Source organism: Macaca mulatta, chromosome 4 (genome assembly GCF_049350105.2).
Source record: "Macaca mulatta isolate MMU2019108-1 chromosome 4, T2T-MMU8v2.0, whole genome shotgun sequence".
In the NCBI taxonomy this organism is placed as follows: Eukaryota; Metazoa; Chordata; class Mammalia; order Primates; family Cercopithecidae; genus Macaca; species Macaca mulatta.
Window position 1 is genome coordinate 2,074,280 of NC_133409.1, and position 6,297 is coordinate 2,080,576.

The window sequence follows — 6,297 nt, forward strand, 5'->3', positions numbered from 1 at the left end:
CTAATCGCTGCAATTCCTAAGAAGTGAGGAATTAATTATGAAACACGCATCTTCGCCTGCTGTTATTTCAAGAACAGAATTAAAGTAGGCTTCCTCTCCTGCACACTGGTGGGATTCTTCGTTCTGTCTCCCTGGCACCAGCGCGTGATGCTGGACAAGGTCGAGGGGTTGCAGCTGCTGAGGCTGCTCTGGGAGCTCCTGAGGTCCTGTGCCAGGCTCTCCTGAGTGCCCCTGTGCATGGCAGACAGAGGGAACTTCCTGCCCCAAGAGAGGGGCGCCAGGCTGGACCATGGCCCCATCTCCTAAGCCCGCGCCAGCAGGCCACCCCCACCTGTCTTTGCCTGTGGTCTGGGGCAAGCTGGCCACATTTCTTTCCCTCCCCTGTCACCAGTCACCAAGGGCCATGGGACAGAATTGGTGGTTTGGCTGTGGTTGGTGAGCTGGGTCCTTGTGTCCGGGCTCCCTCGCTGTGTCTGTCTTCCGCGAGAGCACAATGCATCTCCTTGGCCTCACACACCCAAACTTGGCCCCCAGGACAGCTGAGTTGCAGCAGAAAAGGCCACGTTGAAATGAGACCCTGGAGAGGAAGACTGCGGAGGCCGGGTGGGCTGCTGAAGCTGAAGCTTCCTGCGCCCCAGTGGATTCCGTCCACTGCCTGGAGCTTGGTGGCCCAGCCCAGACCAGCGGAGAGTGCAGCCCAGACCTGAGGAGGGACCGAAGTGTGGCGCCCCAGGCAGCTGCAGCAGGCTGGGAGTGCCTGGGGGCTCACTCTGGGCAGCACAGCCCCTTCCCCGCCGCCCTGGGGGCTGGCCCTCTGCATACCAGGTCACAGGCCCCAGCCCCACTGAGGCTGAGGACCAGGCACGCCCCAAGCTCTTCCCCCTTGGATTTAGTAATTTGTTTTCAGGGCAAACTGGAAACAGGACATGAGCCAGGTGAGGCCTGCTCCTCTCCACTGGCTTCCCCCCACTGTGGAACTTGCTTGCTCTTACATAGAAAAATGGTTTCCTGGTGAAAAGTTGAAAGCACAAGGGATCTGGGCGTGGGCGTGGATTTTGCCGCTTTCTCCTGAAGGAAGCCACCGACATCTTGGCCTTTTTGAAACCTGTAAATAAAACTTTTATCCTGGGGCAGGGGCCCTCTGGAAGAGTCTTATTTCCCTCCAGCCCTTTCAGGGCTTTGGAATTGCCCCCAGCCCTGTCTTGCTGCGATCAGGGTTCTTTCTCATCCTTTCTTTCTCCTAGGGCAGCTTCCCCTCTGTTTCTGGGAGTTAATGTGAGAGGAGCCTACATGGAAAGAGAGGCTGGTTCCTGTGGGTCCAGGTGGCCACCTGGAGAAGCCTCTGAGGGCAGGTGGCGGAGAGGGGGTGGGGGGTGGTCTCGGGCAGGACAGGTGTCTGAGCCTGAGCCCATGATCTCTTTCACAGCAACCCAGTTTTAGGTGGGCTCCACCGCCCCGGGTGCTATGGTGGGTCCTGAAGGCGAGACTAGGCCTCTTGTCCCGTGCCCTGGGCCAGGGTGGGTGCCCGGGGGCTTGGGGGGGTGGCACTGTGCCACCTGCCTCCTCCAGCTTTGTTGGCCTCGGTGCCTGGGTGCTCAGGCGGGGTCCAGTGCCACCTGCCTCTTCTGGCTTTGCTGGCCTCGGTGCCCAGGGACCCGCAGACGCCGTCCCGAAGAGCGCGAAGAGACCCAGGCTTGTGCTCCGTGTCAGGGACCCCGGACTGAGGCTCTGGGTGCACCTTTGTGCTGTGGGCCGAGACCGCGGCCGGGAGGGACCCCCTAGTGCAGCCCCCCAGGAGCCCGGCCGCGCCCCGCTCACTCCCTCCTGCCGCCGCCCGGAGGCCTGGACTCCATCGTTTCTCCCGGCGGTCAGGGCGGCCCTGGGCACCTCCTAGGCCCTGGGCACCTCCTAGGCCCGGCCCCAGCCCCGACGCTTCCGGAGCAGAAAGTCCCCGGCAGCGACCCCACTGCGTCCGCGGAGGAGGCGAAAGAGAACGCCCGGGGCCAGCTCCTCCATCCTCGGGAAGTGGACGGAGAAAGGGGCGTTTCTTCGCCGCGGCCACCGAGATGGCTCCGGCGTCCGGGCACTGACGCCCTGAGGGGCGTCTCGCTGGGAAGAGGCCGCGGACCCAGCGAGAGGCGGACCCGACGTTCCCCATAAACCCAGGAGCCGCCGCCACATCACCGGGTGGAAAACGCCCCGCCGCCGGCGCAGGTTCAGACCCCGGGGAATGCCTGGCGGGAGCCGCGAACCTGTGCCAGGAGCCCCGAGACCAGCCCCGCCGCCCCAGCGCTCCTCCCGCCCAGGCCCCTGGCGGTGAGAATGGCCCGGGCGGGAACGTCCCCCGTCGGGGCGGCCGTGGGAGGCCGTGGGAGGCATGGGAGGCCCAGCTCTGCAGCCGCCCCGCGAGGAGGCGCCCGGCCACCCCGACACCCGGGGGAGGCGATGCTGGCGGCGACACCGTCACCCACCCCGAGGCCCCGTCCCTCCTCCTGGGGCTGCGCCCGCGCCGGGAAGCTCCCCCCACTCCCCGTTCCGTGCTGCCCGGCTCGGGAGGGCGCCCTCGGGTGTCCGGGAGCCGCGTCCTCACCTCCAGGGCGATGGTGGTGGGACAAGCCCACGTCCTCGTTCGCCCGGGGGGCCTGGAGGGGAAGGCGCCCAAATGCTGAAATCCCCGGGAGCACACGCAGAACTCAGAAGAGGCGTCTGAGGGAAAATCTCAAATTCACCTCCTCGAAGAACCTTCTAGAACCGACTGTCCAGTATGGGCCTCTAGCCACATGTGGCTACTTAAATTTGAGTTAATTAAAAGTGAACGGAATTAAAACTCCGCTCCTCAGTTGCAGTGGTTTTGCCCCAAGCGCTCACGTGGCCGTGGTTGTGGCACCCACAGTGCTGAGCATGGTCTCCACACTCTGGAAAGTTCCATGGGACAGGGCAGGTCTAGGAGTCTCTGGGTGGTAATCACAGACACATGTGAGAGGCACATGCACACACAGACACACAAACACACATATAAACACATACACACATGCGCACACACACCCCCCTGGCAGTCATCATGGAGAAGGGGCTGGCTCCCTGTGGAGCTGAGCCTAGAACACAGTGTCTCCTGGAGGCAAGGCTTCAGCTCCAGAGAGGAGCCCGGTGTGTCTGCAGTGGAGGCCAGAGGAGTGGGCGGCCTCAGTACAGCGTTCCAAGGGTGGAGGGTTTGGGAGGGCCTGCTTCACTTGCACGGGGCTCAGCAGGGTCCACGGCTGGGGGCATAGGGGGCACCGAGGCAGAGAGAGTCACGGCCCAGCACCATGGAGCCCACATCCTCCAGAGGGACCCAGGATGGGGACTGAAATGACCAATCCCCATGAGGGGGCTCAGGGCCTCGTCTGCACCTCCCTTAGCCCCTGGACAGAGCTCCCGGGAAATGCATCAGTCAGAGCTGCACAGGCCTCGTGAGCCGAGTGCAGGTGGAGAGGGGTGGCCTTCGGAAGGGAGACTGGGGGAGAGGGAGTTTTCTAAAAGGAATGCGGTGTCATTGCCAGAGAGAGCCCAGATGGACGTGACGCTGCCTCCCCACGGAGTCTGCTGCCTGGTCCAACAAGCCCCTGGTCTGCCCAGCGCTCCAGCCAGCCAGAAGGTTCCTCCCAGCTTAGCCGTGGGGATTCCAGCAGCCGGGAGAAGGTGCCTAGTATTTAAAACTAAAATGAATAATGGAGACATTTTTTACTCAGGCTTAAAAAAAATAAATTTCCGAAAGGTGTGGAGTTAAGCCCTGGTCCTTCTCTGAAGGGAGGTCGTCTGGCCTAGGCCCTCACCCAGTCGCCCTGGTGAGTCAGAGATCCAGCTTGGCCTCCCTGAAGGAAGGGCCCAGCAGCCGGCACAGCACCCAGGCTGGGGAACAGCACAGGGCTCCTCACGTGCTCAGGCAGGCGCCACTCTCGTGGGCACTGTGGGATTGCTAAGCCTCACAGAGAAAGCTGCTGTGGTTCTTTTTTAACTTCGCAGGAGTTAAATGTAACCGCATTTCTTGCCGTGGTTAATTATTTCTCCATGTTTCCTAATTACCAATGGACTCTGTTTGCCATCAACTCCTAAATTAATTCTGATTATTTGGATGAGTGATAACAGGATTTCTATTGCTCCTAATACTAAAACCAATCATTTGAAATTCAGAAGCACAGACAGTTTTTCAAGAGCCTTTTCAGAACCTTATTTGGAGTGGGCACTCAATAAATGTTTGCCAAATTGATTTAAACCCTAGACTGAACTCTGTTAATAGCATTTTAGGACATTCATCCCGCCATTGAGCAGATGCTCCTGCCAGCCCCTGGGAGGCCCCGAGGGCTCTGACTGGCCTGGGGCCTCCTGCTGCTTGGGCTCCCATGTGGCCTCAGGCCGCTGCGTCTGACCTTACCCCCGGGCTGTGGAAGCAGAGCTTCTTCCCTGGAGTAATGAGTCCAGGCTCTGCTGATGTGCCCAGAGCTGAGCATGTCTCAAGATTGGTGTCCAGAGGCTGCATCTTGGCTTTTTCCCTCAAGGTCAGAGGAGGGGAAAATGACTGGGCCCCAAGATTAGTGTCTGAGCACCCCCTCTCCTCCATGGGGTGGCAGGTGGACCTCCACAGTGCCCTCCAGCCGTGAAATGCCCTGGACCTCTGTGGCGAGCCTGGTCCCTGGGACTTGGCCAATCCAGGTGCAGGGCCCGTGGGTCCTGAGAGAGCCGCCCGAGGTCCCGTTGCCGGCATCTGCTGCAGGAGGCAAGAGCCCAACATTGCCACCTTCCACGGCACACCCAGCCCACTTGCTTAGCTCCCTGCTGCATTAAAACATTTTCACAGAAATTACTTCCTCCAAGCTTGGATGCAGCTCTTTCCCCCTTCCTGGAGGCTTTGCTGTTCTGTGCTCTTGAAACAGCTGCAGATCCTAGTGGCTTCGAGACATGGAGGCGGCCCGGCAGGTTTATCATTCACTGCTAGCTCGTAAGACATTGTCAAAAAGCATGATCTGGCCCAGCATGAATGTTTAACGGTGCCAGGGGGAGAGGAGGAAGGAGGGGGAGCCGAGGGCAGGGCTCGAAAATCAGGGGGAGAGGAGGGAAGAGGGGAAGCCGAGGACAGGGCTAGAAAACCCAGAAGAGCTGGGGTGGTGGGAGGGGGACCAGCCCGCAGGCAGGAGGTGTGTGCCACAGACATGATGGGGCTGCACGGCACCGTCCCGACCACACGTGCTGTTCTGGAGGGAAACGCTCCTTCCGCGTCTGACTGCCAAAGTGCCCTTGTTGCTGTTGATCTGCTTACTGAGTGGAGTTCGTAAACACCAAGTACCAGGTGCTTCTTTCAGCAGGAAACAGGCCATCTGCGAGTGACTCAGAGGACAGAGGAGAAAGTTCTTGAACGTCTTTCATGCTCAGATACCATGCAGGCACAGGGCAGGTACCCTGCTGACGTCTTCATGCTTTGACTTACACATCTGAACCATCCTTGGGGAAGAGTTTTTCTTCCAACTTGCAGAGGAGAGGACTCAGCACAGCCAAGTCTCAGTGGCTCCCAAAGCCACTGATGAACGATCAGCACACTGAGGTTTGGCTCAGGTATTTAAAATAACACTAATTTATTACAGTGAAATTCACAACTGTAACGGGGAGCATGTGGAAGTGAACAGTTCTGTGTATCCCACCTCCATCTAGTCCAGAACGCTTCCCCGACTCCAGAGGAGGCTCTGAACTCCCTGCACAGTTCCTCCCCACTCCCGATCCTCCAGGCTGGCAAGCACCAACTTACTTTGTCTCCATAGATTTGCCTGTCCTGGGCATTTTGTATGAATGGAACCACACAACGCATAGTCCTTTGTATCTGGCTTCTTCTACAAGCCTAATGTCTTCAAGGTTCATGCACGTCATCGCGTTCTTCCGAGTAACATTCCATTGCATGGAGGGACCGCATTTTGCTCGTCCATCTCTTGATGGACATTTGGGCTGTTGCCGCCGCCTGGTCACTGTAAAGAATGCTGGTATGGACATGGATGAACAAGTGTTTGCTGGAGTCTGTGTCTTCAGTTGTAGGAGTGGAGCTGCTGGATCATGTGCTGAGTCCATTTTCTGTAATGAACTCTTTCTGTAATGAACCCTCTATCATTTCCACAATGGTTCTCACCAGAAATGTGCAAGGGTCCCACATTTCTCTGGATCCTTTTGCCATAACGTGTTATTTTCTTTCCTTCTCTTTCTTCCTGTCTGTCTGCCATCCTAGTGGCTGTGAGTGACCCAGGGTTTTTTTGTTTTTTGTTTTTTTATGTCAGTCTG

General features: G+C 58.5%; 1 pseudogene; it reads right to left on the minus strand.

Moving 5' to 3' along the window:
• On the minus strand, positions 1–1,088 carry LOC144340779 (uncharacterized; annotated as a pseudogene).
• Positions 1,089–6,297: the final 5,209 nt, after the last annotated feature.